Source organism: Oryctolagus cuniculus, chromosome 16 (assembly GCF_964237555.1).
Source record: "Oryctolagus cuniculus chromosome 16, mOryCun1.1, whole genome shotgun sequence".
NCBI classification, from domain to species: domain Eukaryota; kingdom Metazoa; phylum Chordata; class Mammalia; order Lagomorpha; family Leporidae; genus Oryctolagus; species Oryctolagus cuniculus.
Window position 1 is genome coordinate 71,111,580 of NC_091447.1, and position 12,978 is coordinate 71,124,557.

The following is a 12,978-nucleotide window of genomic DNA, read 5'->3' on the forward strand; positions in this document are numbered from 1 at the left end:
CTGAAATCTTTACTTAATATATACTAAATTGATCTTTTGTATATAAATAAAATTGAAAATGAATCTTGGTGTGAATGGAAGTTGAGAGGGAGCGGGAGAGGGGAGGGTTGCGGGTGGGAGGGAAGTTATGGGCGGGGGAAAAAGCCATTGTAATCCATAAGCTATACTTTGGAAATTTATATTCATTAAATAAAAGTTAAAAAATACTCATTTCTACATTGAGATGGATTTTTTAAAGATTTATTTATTTGAAAGTGAGAGTTACAGAGAGGCAGAGAAACAGAGAGAAGTCTTCCACCTGCTGGCTCATTCCCCAAATGACTGCAATGGCTGGAGCTGGGCTGATATGAGGGCAGGAGGCAGGAGGTTCTTCCAGGTCTCCCACACGGTTGCAGGGGCCCAAGGACTTGGGTCATCTTCTACTGCTTTCCCAGGCCATAGCAGAGAGCTGGATTGGAAGTGGAGCAGTTGGAACTTGAACCAGAACCCGTATGGCATGCTACCACTACAGGCAATAACTTTACCTGCTATGACACAGTGCAGGCCCCAGAGATAGATTTTTAATTCCTATACAAATTTAACAATACAATGTTCTGAGTATTTGATTGTAATTGTGTTAAGAAAACAATTGTAACCAAGCATCAACTGCCCAATTAAGTATATCCAGGAAAATGTTACATCTCCTATTATTTTTTTCATTTTTGAAAAAACAGTTTCAATTTGAGACCCAGACAGAAATAGTACCCATTAGCTGATTCATTCCCCAAATGTCCTCAGTTGGCTAGGGCTGACCCAAGTTGCAGCCAGGAGCTGGAAACCCAATCATAGTCTCCCACATGGGTTGCTGGGACCCAGCTACTTGAACTACCATTTGCTATCCCCTAGAGTGCAAGTTAGGGGAAAGTTAGAATTAAAAGTCAAGAGTGAGGGGCCGGCACTGTGGTGTAGTAGGTAAAGCTGCCACCTGCCAGCATCCTATATGGGCACTGGTTCATGTCCCAGCTGCTCCATTTCCAATACAGCTCTCTGCTATGGTCAGGGAAAGCAGTAGAAGATGGCCCGAGACCTTGGGCCCCTGCACCCATGTGGGAAGACCTGAGGAAGCACCTGGCTCCTGGCTTCGGATTGGCACAGCCACTGCAGCCATCTGGTGAGTGAACAAGTGGATGGAAGACCTCTCTTTCTCTCTCTCTGTCTCTCCTTCTCTCTCTGTGAAACTCTTTCAAATAAATAAATAAATAAATATTTTTAAAGGTTTTTTATTTATTTATTTGAAAGTAGAGTTACACAGAGTGAGAAGCAGAGAGAGAGGTCTTCCATCCAATGGTTCACTCCCCAACTAGCCGTAATGGCCTGAGCTGCAACAATCTGAAGCCAGGAGCCAGGAGCCTCCTCTGGGTCTCCCACATGGATGCAGGGACCCAAGGACCTGGGCCATCTTGTACTGCTTTCCCAAGCAATAGCAGAGAGCTGGACAGGAAGTGGAGCAACAGATAAAGGGTTAATAACCAGAATCTACAAAGAGATCAAGAAACTCCACAACATCAAAACAAACAACCCACTTAAGAGATGGGCCAAGGACCTCAACAGACATTTTTCAAAAGAGGAAATCCAAATGGCCAACAGGCACATGAAAAAATGTTCAAGGTCATTAGCAATCAGGGAAATGCAAATCAAAACCACAATGAGGTTTCACCTCACCCCAGTTAGAATGGCTCACATACAGAAATCTACCAACAACAGATGCTGGCGAGGATGTGGGGAAAAAGGGACACTAACCCACTGTTGGTGGGAATGCAAACTGGTCAAGCCACTATGGAAGTCAGTCTGGAGATTCCTCAGAAACCTGAAGATAACCCTACCGTTCGACCCAGCCATGCCACTCCTTGGAATTTACCCAAAGGAATTTAAATTGGCAAACAAAAAAGCGGTCTGCAGCCTAATGTTTATTGCAGCTCAATTCACAATAGCTAAGACCTGGAACCAAGCTAAATGCCCATCAACGGTAGACTGGATAAAGAAATTATGGGATATGTACTCTTTAGAATACTATACCGCAGTAAGAAACAACGAAATCCAGTCATTTGCAACAAAATGGAGGAATCTGGAACACATCATGCTGAGTGAAATAAGCCAGTCCCAAAGGGACAAATACAATATGTTCTCCCTGATCGGTGACGACTGACTGAACACCAAGAGGGAAACCTGTTGGAGTGAGGTGGACACTATGGGAAACGGTGGCTTGATCAGCATAGCCCTGACTGTTAATGAACAACTTAATACATTATCCCTCTTAGTAGTTTTTTTATCTGTTCTACTTAATATGACTGGTTTAGATCTGTAATTGATGCACAGTTATTCTTAAGTGTTGAAAATTAACTGAAATGTGATCCCTGTTGAACATGGTGGTGGGAATGGGAGAGGGAAGAGATGTATAATTTGGGACATGCTCAGGCTGACTTGCCCCAAGTGGTGGAGTTGGAAGCATACCAGGGGATTCCAATTCAATCCCATCGAGGTGGCATGTACCAATGCCATCTCACTGTTCCAGGTGATCAGTTTCAGTTCTCAGTTGGTCATGGTGGAGGGACTGGGAGTCAAAGGGAGCACATAGACAAGTCTAGTACCTGCTAACACTAACCGATGGAGTAAATAAAGGGGAGAGTGATCCAACATGGGAAGTGAGATACTCAGCAGACTCATAGAATGGCAGATGTCCTAAATAGCACTCTGGCCTCAGAATCAGCCCTAAAGGCATTCGGAGCTGGCTGAAAAGCTCATGAGCGTATTTCAGGCATGGAAAGCCAAGACACTCTGGCAAAAGATCTCTGCGAGTGAGATCCCAGTGGAAAGAACAGGTCATCAAAGAAGGAGGTACCTTTCTCTGAAGGGAGGAGAGAACCTCCACTTTGACTATGACCTTGTCTAAACAAGATAAGAGTCGAAGAACTCAGAGGGCTTCCATAGCCTTGGAAACTCATGACTGGAGCACAGGGAGATTACTGATGCCATAGACAGGAGTGTCAATTGGTAAAGTCAACAACAGGAGTCACTGTGCACTTACTCCTCATGCAGGATCTCTATCCTTAATGTGCTGTGTATTGAGATTTAATGCTATAACGAGTACTCAAACAGTATATTTCACTTTGTGTTTCTATGGGGGTGCAAACTGTTGAAATCCTTACTTAATGCATACTAAACTGATCCTCTGTAAAAAAAAAAAAAAAAGAAATTATCAATTCCCAACTTGACTCTCACTGGGATTAAACATGACAATAGTTCTGCTCTGATTTCATCATCATTTTAAAAAAAATCATCTATTATTTTTCACTTTATGTTTCTGTGTGGGAGCAAACTGTTGAAATCCATACTTGATGTATACTAAGCTGATCTTCTGTATATTAAGATAATCAAAAATGAATCTTGATGTGAATGGAAGGGGGGAGGGAGTGGGAAAGGGGAGGGTTGTGGGTGGGAGGGACGGTATGGGGGGGAAGCCATTGTAATCCATAAGTCGTACTTTGGAAATTTATATGCATTAAATAAAAGTTTAAAAAAAAAACAAAACAAAACAAAAAAAAATTTGGGAGCATAATCATTTTATGACCTTTTCTCTGGAATGTATGGTCCTTGGTAACACCAGCAGAATACCTCTATGCATGGAGAAACAGCCACACTAGGCTGAACAATGTTCCAGAAAAGATTTGGTTAACACAGTGACTCAGTTTTCCATATTGTGGGAGCTTTGTGTGATTCAACAGTGCTGCCAGGAGCATCCCATGAGTCCTAGTGCACTGGTCCTTCCCATCTCCTCATATGCCACTATTTTCTCATGTATATAGAGGATATTGTTCATAACACAGGGGGGGATGACCAATATTGAGTTAAAAACTAAATTATGATATTGATATTCTTCAATATTTGCTTATGAAATGTACTTTGAACATAGAGCACAATTTTTATGAAAGGGTAGCTCAGTGTCTAAACCTCCTGGTGATTCATGGTGACCCTGATGAGTGTCCCTATTTTGTCCTATGCCAGATGAATATGAATGTGACATGGAAATAGATGAGACCAGCATGATAAGGGCAGTTGGGGCAAGTGTGATGGAAAAGCTATTGGAGCACCCATTTCCTTACTTTCTTGGTAGTGACTTCCAAGTCCCCACTTTCCTAAGCACTGACTGATGCTTTGACATCATCCAACATTTATTTATTTTTATTTTTTAAAAATTTTGGACCTCCTTTTAGAAAGATGAGATCCCCTCCACCCCCCACACCCCTGGCAGAACTATACATTGCATGTTGTGACTTGGCCTCCTGTTTGCAGTTTGTCCTGAGGTCACTGTGTGTATCTGGTTCTCCAGTTTGCTGTTGTGATAGCCCACTGTTAATGAGTGCAAGCACACATCTTTAATCCTCAGAGACTACATGGCACCTTGCACGTTTACTTATACCAGTCTCCATGAAAATATATACTGAGTGAGAACGTGATTATTCTCTTCTATTACTTCCTTCTCCCCTTTTGGAAGCTTTTTCTTTTTACCCCCTCTGACTCTCTGAACATGACCTAAGCTGGGTTCTTATTTGTAGAGAATATTGGATATTTCTGCTACAGGATTCTAGGTGCATTAAAAGCAATTGTCCTTGGTGTCTGGCTTAGAGGCTCAAGACCCACCCAGGAAAATTAGGTATCCTCAAAGTTGTGGTTCAATCATTAAAGAAATTTACTTGAAGCCATGCGATGTGCAGACACTTTTCTAAGCACTAAACGTAGTCTGATTAACAGAGCAGTGATGAGTCCCAGCTCTCCTGGACTTTCTTTTTAACTATTAGTGAGACAGTCACATTGGACAGCAGGAGGAGCTGGTGGCCACCATACAGTACATGTGATGCACTCCTGGCATCCTATGCTTCTAGATGCATCCACCCTTATTTTGCTGTGGATTGAGGATCCTTGTACCTACAGAAACAATAAGTGATGCTTCAGTCTGAATGCGGAGGGTTGAACCTGCCAATGGGGAGAAGCTGGGATATCTCTGGATCCCAATCATCCTATGATTTCAGCAACAGGGCTGGTATTAGGAAGTTGTAACAACAGGAGCACAGAAGACCAAGAACTGTATATAGGGTCATGGGCATGGTAGAGATTGTTATGATGTCTAAAGGATGGAGTAAGCCCTGGGGGAATCTATTCCCACAACTTGTCATTCTGCATTGTTTATATAACTTGTGATGTAGAACAGATGTGGGGAATATTTTACTCTTGAAGACAGCTGGAATCACTATAATGATGTTCAGATGGGGGTTCAGGAGGCTCAGTGAATTCTCAGGGGTGCCATTGTCCCCATATTCCAGATGTTAGTGTCAGTGAAAAGAGGAGACCCTCATGGTGCACACAGATTGGTGGTGTCTGAGCTATGTTTGTAGATTTTCAAGGACTCTGGTCAAGGTAGGCAAGAACACAGGCTACTTATATTTCCTTATGTATCAGACACAAATAAAGCACCTACTGAATCCCTGGGCAATGGGCAAATTGAAACTCTTCCTTTGTTAACTTGTGGAGTTGCCATTCCAGAGGATAGGAACCAGGGACGTAGAGTATGTCAAAGTAGTGTTGTCTCACTGAGCCATGGCTTCCCACTGTGGAGGTTGTTGCTGGCTGCTTATCGATGGAAGTCCTGTGTCTGGCAGATCTGCCATATTTGTGGTAACCATGGGGTGGATCGCTTCTCTGAACACAATGGAGAACACAAGAGCAGAGGACTTGGAGATGCCCTGAGAGAAGGGTTTGGAAGGAAGGGCCATGCTTCTGACTGACTGCTGCCCACCTCCCGCTGCCCAGTGCCACCTCCCTCATCCAGGCCTCCTGGAAATAGCAATCCTCAAATGATTTCTATTAACCACAATAATTTTGCAATCTTTGGTTTGTAGTGCAATGCTCTCTTTCTCTTTTACCAGCAGAAGCAACCAGGGTTCACTGAGGCACAAGCCAAGAGTCAAATGGGTACACTTAAGAGTCTAAGCTAGAGATATGGCTGAGCCATGGGGAGCAGAGCTTTCAAAGGGTGAGGTGGGGCCAGGAGCAATAACATAGTCAGGTCACTCCTGCAGCTTACTGTTTTCTGGGAAGACTTTCTGGTTGTGGAGTGAGACTTTTTCTAAGATCTATTTATTTACTTGAGAGGCAGAGTAACAAAGAGAGAGAGAGAGAGAGAGAGAGAGAGAGAGAGAGAGAGAGAATCTCCTATCTGCTGGCTCACTCCCCAAATGGCCACAATGGCCGAAGCTAGGTCGATGTCAGGCAGAAACCAGGAGCTTCTTCTGGGTTTCCCACATGGGTTCAGGGGCTCAAGCACTTGGGCCATCTTCCACTGCTTTCCCAGGCTATAGTAGAGAGCTGGATTGGAATTGGAGCAGCCAGGACTTGAACTGGTGCCCATATGGGATGCTGACACTACAGACTGCAGCTTTACCCACTATGCCACAGCACTGGTCTTGATGAAAACATCTTGAGGCCTCCCCAGGATTTGTCATTAGAAGGATAACAGTGCCCTTTATGCTGTCCACCTTGGGTAATGAAATTTTATTTTATAATGAAACAGGAGGTCTTTAGAAAGGGAAAATATGAAAGGTGTTTGGCTCAGGAATTAAGATGCTACTTAGGGTTCCCAGGTTCCATATCTGAGTGTCTGTGTTCCCATCCCAGCTTTCTTTCTCATTCCAGTTTCCCACTAATGTGCACCCTGGGAAGCAACAGGTGGTGGCTCAAATGGTTGAGTCCCTGCCATCCATATGAGAAATGCAGACTGAATTTCTACTTTCCAGCTTTGGCCTGTCCCAGTGCTGGATATTATCAGCATTTGGAGAGTATAACAGTGCATAGAGCTGCTGTCAGTTCTGAGGCCATCTTTCTCTCCATGAGGCATATCACATTTTATGCATGTTTTCCTGCTTCTGAGAGAATCCGGCAGGAGAGAGGAGTAGCTGGAATGAGTCTGAGACTCTACTTGGGCACTTTCAGTCTTCTCTTCAACAAGCCAGTTTCTTCCAGTGGCAGAAGACAGTCATCCACTCTGTTGTGACATCCGGTGAGCCATAAAACTATTCTCCTTCTTTTTAGAAAAGAATAATCATGTATTTCTTACAGAGTGTGTGTGGGAGGGACAGTTTCAGTGTCTGTAAGCCTTTTCCTGGACTCCCAGCAACACCAACCTATAGTCCTCCAGCAATTCCCTAAGAGAGAAAAATTGGGGGCTGATGTAGGCAGGAGGAAAAGGGGGAAGAGAAATGTTGCTTAGAGCAAGTTAGTACCTTAGTACCTTCTCTTTCCCTACTACACAAAGCTCTTCCAAGAAGCTCCAAGAAATTTCTGGAAACTCAATATGACCTTTTCCCAACCCCATGATGATTTATGATTTTCTACCAGCAGTGGTTTCCCCATTAGCTCAATTGAATTACATTGATAACTTATATGCAAACTAGTCAACAATATATAGGATTATATTCTGAGAAAGCTGATTGTTAAAATCACGTGGAATGAAACATACTCAAACTTACCCACTCCTACAGCCCCCCAACATATCAGTGAACCACATTTTCTCAGAACTCACCTACATCCACCAGAAAGGGCTTTCCAATCTATTGAAGAAATTAATATTTTGGATAAGGACATAAAGCCTTATCATTTGTTAGTTTTGCAAGCCCCTGAGTTGATCCAAGAGCATGCTTTTACTTTGTGGTAGTCTAACCTATTGAAGGAAGACAGGAAGCCTCTCCAAATGAGAAGGAAATTGGGTGCAAACCCAGCTGACTTGACCTATGGGCCTGAAACCTGCCCCGAATTATTTCCCACAGATTTCCTCCCTTTGAGGTCAGCAAGACACTTTAAATTCAGAAAATTACAGCTCAGCCTCTTTTACAGGTTGCCTGTCTATATTTACATTGCCTTCAAGATAATCAACACTATAACTAATATAAGAAAGAACCTGCTTGGAAACAGAAAATTCTTGAATTAAAATTGTCTTGGATCCCTGACATTTCAATGTGAACAATCTCTGGACTTCTAATTTTACACAGAATTTGGTTAAACACTGAACAACATCTAGAACCAAGATGTGTGTTTAAATCACTCTTCTTAGAAGTCATAGGTTTGGGTTTTGAAGGGATCTGAATACCCAGGAGAAACCTCTGGTGGACCAAGTGCCTGCAAAAGGAAGAGGCTAACCTGAAAAGGGGACTCCTGGAAAGGTGTACCATGGCTGCTTTCTGAACCCAACCCAGGAAGAACATGGAATGGTTTTGAGTCACATTATGGGGTGTGTGTGTGTGTGTGTGTGTGTGTGTGTTTGAAAGCATTTTTAGGGAACAATATGTGTGTTATGTATTGTTTTATTCTTTTGAAAGAAGAAAGTAAAGATTGGGGGAAAATTACCCAGGAATGGCCCTGGGAGTCAGTCAGAAAGGTGAGACACTCTGACTAGCAAAGAGGTTCACATTCTGCTCTATAACTTGAATCCACACCCTCCAGACTGCTCCAGATTATAGAATTCAGTTGTTTACTCTTTGTTAGCATTTATTTATTTATATGAGAGGCAGAGTTACAGACAGAGGAAAGACAGACAGAAAGATCTTCCATGAGCTGCTTCACTCCCCAAATAGCCACAACTGCCAGACCTGGGCCAATCCAAAGCCAGGAGCTAGGAACTTCTTCCAGGTCTCCCATGTGAGTATAGAGGCCCAAGCACTAGGGCCATCTTCCACTGCTTTCCGAGGCCATTAGCAGATTGCTGAATCATACAAGGAGCAACGCAGACATGAACCAGTGTTGATATGAGATGCCAGTGCTGCAGGCCAAAACATCTTGGCTACAGCATGGGCCCAAACTGGTTGATTTTCTTTTTATAAAAAAATTTTATTTATTTATTTGAAATAGTTACACAGAGAGAGGAGAGGGAGGGAGAGAGAGGGAGAAAAAGAGAGAGAGAGAGAGGTCTTCCATCCGATGGCTCACTCCCTAATTGGCTGCAATGGCTGGAGCTGCCCCAATTCGAAAACAGGAGCCAGGAGCTTTTTCTGGGTCTCCCATGCGGAGTACAGGGGCCCAAGGACTTGGGCCATCCTCTACTGCTTTCCCAGGCCATATCAAAGTTGGATATGAAGTGAAGCAGCCGGGTCATGAACTGGTGCTCATAGGGGATGCCGTTGATTCAGGCCGGGGCATTAACCCACTGTGCCACAGTGTTGGCCCCAAACTGGTTTATTTTCTACTCGCTTTAAGTCTCTGAACCACCAGGGTCTTGAATTGATCTCAGAGAAAAGGCACTCAACTGAACTGCTCTCCAAGGCAGCCTCTCTCATATCTCCATTACTCTTTTTTTTAATTTATTATTTATATAAAGGGAACAGATTTCAAAAATACAGATTTTTAAATAAGATTTATTTTATTTATTTGAAAGACAGAGTTACATAGAGAGGTAGAGACAGAGAGAGATGTCTTCCATCTGCTGGTTCACTCCACAAATGGCTGATCTGAGGCCTTTAGGAGCTACGAACTTCTTCCAAGCTTCCCATGTGGGTATAGGACCTGAGGACTTGGGCTATCCTCTTCTGCTTTCCCAGGCACTTTAGCAAGGAGTTGGATGAGAAGTGGAGCAGCCAGGACTCGAACCGGCACTCATATGGGAGTCTGGCACTGCGGGTCGGGCTTTAACTCACTGTGCCACAACGCTAGCCCTAAACATACAGTTTTAAGAACATAATGATACTTCCCATACTACCTTCCCTCTCTCCCTCTCTTGCCCCTACCCACCTTCCTTTCTTATTTTTCCTTTAATTTTTGCAACAAAACACTTTCAATTTGTTTTATAATTTATTCCTCCACTAAATAAAGAATTCAACAAGTAAGTAGAAAAACCATTCTTCCTAAGGTATATAGACAAGGACTACCCTTATGCATTGTGAGTTGACCTTTGTAGGGTCTTGTTTCATACTCCTGCATGTAGAGACCCAGTTTTCCCAACACCATTTGTTGAAAAGACTGTCCTTTATCTAGGGAGTGATTTTAGCTCATTTGTCAAATGTTAGTTGGTTGTAGATACATGGATTAACTTTTGGAGTCTCTAAACTGTTCCATTGCTCCACATATATGTTTATGCATCAGTACCAGGCTGCTTTGGTTATAACTGTTCTGTAATATGTCTTGAATTCTGGTCTTGAGTGCCTCCAGCTTTATTTTTATTGTTCAAGATTGAGTTAGTATTTGGCATCTCCTGTGGTTCCATATTAATTTTAGGGTAATTTTTTCTGGATCTCAGAAAAATGTCCTTGGTATTTTGACTGGGATCACATTGAATTTGTAAATTGCTTTGACTACTATGAACATTTTAACATTAATTCTTTCAATCCTTGAACATGGGAGAGTTTTTCCATTTTTTTGTGTCTTCTATTTCTTTCCTTAATGTTTTGTAATTTTCATTGTAGAGATCTTTCACATCTTTGGTTAATTTATTCCAAGGTATTTCAATTATTTTGTAGCTATTGTAAGTGGGACTGACCTTTAAGTTCTTTCTCAGCCATGGCATTGTTTGAGTACACTAATGCTATTGATTTTTTTGTGTTGATTTTATATCCTGCAAAATTGCCAAACTCTCTTATTAGTTCCAATAATCTCTTAGTGAAGTCACTTGGCTCCTCCATGTATAGGATCATGTCATTGTTAAAACGTAATCTAACTTCTTTTCCAATTTGTATCCCTTTGATTTATTTTTGTTTTCTAATGGCTGTGACTAAAACTTTAAAACTATACTGAATAAAAGTAGTGAGAGTAGGCATCCTTGTCTGGTTCCAGATCGCAACAGAAATGCTTCCAGCTTTTTCCCATTCAGTATCATGCCGGCTGTGGGGTTATCATATATTGCCTTGATTGTGTTGAGGATTATTCCTTCTATACTCAATTTGCTTAAGGTTTTCATCATGAAAGGATGTTTTATTTTATCAGATGTTTTCTCTGTATCTATTGAGATAGTCATATGGTTTTTATTTTTCAATTTATTAATGTGATATATCATATTTATTGATTTGTGTATGTTGAACCATCTGTACATCCCAGGGATAAATGTCATTTGGTTTGAGTGGATGAACTTTTTTATGTGTTGTTGGATTTTGTTGAGGAATAGTTTTTAAGATTTATTTTTATTTACTTGAAAATCAGAGTTGGGGGGGCAGAGAGAATATCTTCAACATGCTGGTTGGCTCCCCAAATGACCAGGCTGAAGCCAGGAACCTAAAGCTTCCTCAAGGTCTCCCATGTGGATGCAGGACCCAAGCACTTGGGCCATCCTCCATTGCTTTCCCAGGCACATTATAGGGAACTGGGTTGGAAGTGGAGCAACTGGGTCTAGAACTGGCAGCCATATGGATTGCCAATTTTGCAGGCAGAGGCTTAATCTGCAACGCCACAATGCTGGCACCTTTGTTGAAGATTTTTACAGCTATGCTCATCAGGAATATTGGTCTATAGTTCTCTTTCTTTGTTGTATCATTTTCTGATTTTGGAATTAAGATGTTGGTGGCCTTATAGAAGGAGTTTGAGATTATTCCCTCCCTTTCAATTGTATTAAATAGTATGAGAGTTGGGATTATTTCTTTAAAAGTTTGGTTGGGGAGCAGCTTTTTGGCATAGCAGGTAAAGCCAACATCTGCAACACCAGCATCCTGTGAGGGCACCAGTTTGAGTCTCAGCTCCTCCACTTATTCTTTTTAAGATTTATTTAGGGACCAGAACCATGGTGCACTAGGTTAATCCTCCGCCTGTGGCACTGGCATCCCCTATGGGTGCCGGTTCTAGTCCCAGTTACTCCTCTTCCAGTCCAGCTCTCTACTGTGGCCTGGGAAAGCAGTGGAGGATGGCCCAAGTTCTTGGGCCGCTGCACCTGCATGGGAGACAGGGAGGAATCACTTGCTCCTGGCTTCGGATTGGTGCATCTCTGGCCATTGCAGCCACTTGGGGAGTGAATCAATGGAAGGAAGATCTTTCTCTCTGTCTCTGTCTCTCTCTCTGTCTCTCTCTCTCTTTCTCTCACTGTCTAACACTGCCTGTCAAATAAATAAATAAATAAATAAATAAATAAATAAATAAATAAATTTATAGAAAGAGAGATAAATAAAATTACACAGAGAGAGAAGGAGAGGCAGGTAGAGAGAGAGAGGTCTTCCATCTACTGATTCACTCCCCAATTGGCCACAATGGCCGGAGTTGCACTGATCTGAAGCCAGGAGCCAGAGATTCTTCTGGGTCTCCCAAGTGAGTGCGGGGGCCCACGGACTTGAGCCATCTTCTACTGTTTTCCCAGGCCATAGCAGAGAAATTGATCAGAAGTGGAGCAGCTGGGACTCGAGCTGGTGCCCATATGGGATGCAGGCACTGTAGGCTGTGGCTTTACCCGCTACACCACAGTGCCAGCCCCACTCCTCCACTTCTAATCCAACTCCAAGCTAATGTGCCTGGGAAAGCAGTGGAAGATGGTCCTTGGTTCCCTGTACCCACATAGAAGGCCCATAAAATGCTCCTGGCTCCTGGCTTCAGACAGGCCGAGCCCTGGCCATTGCAGCCATTTGAGGGGAGTGAAACAGGAGATGGAAGTTCTCTCCCTTTCTCTGTTTCTCCCTCTCTGTTTCTCTAACTCTGCGCCTTTCAAATAAATAAATAAAATCTTTAAAAATAAAAGTAAAAATGTTTGGTGGAATTCATCAGTGAAGCCATCTGGTCCTGGGGTTTTATTTGTTGAGCAAATCCTTATTAGTGATTCAATCCCTGTTTGGTTATTGGTTTATTTAGGTTTTCTATGTCTTATGCCTCAGTTTTGGTAACTTGTTATGTACCCAGAAATCTATCCATTTCTTTTATATTTTCCAATTTTCTGGCATATAGCTTTTTGTAGTAATTCCTGGTGATTCTTTTTATTTCTGTAGAATCTGT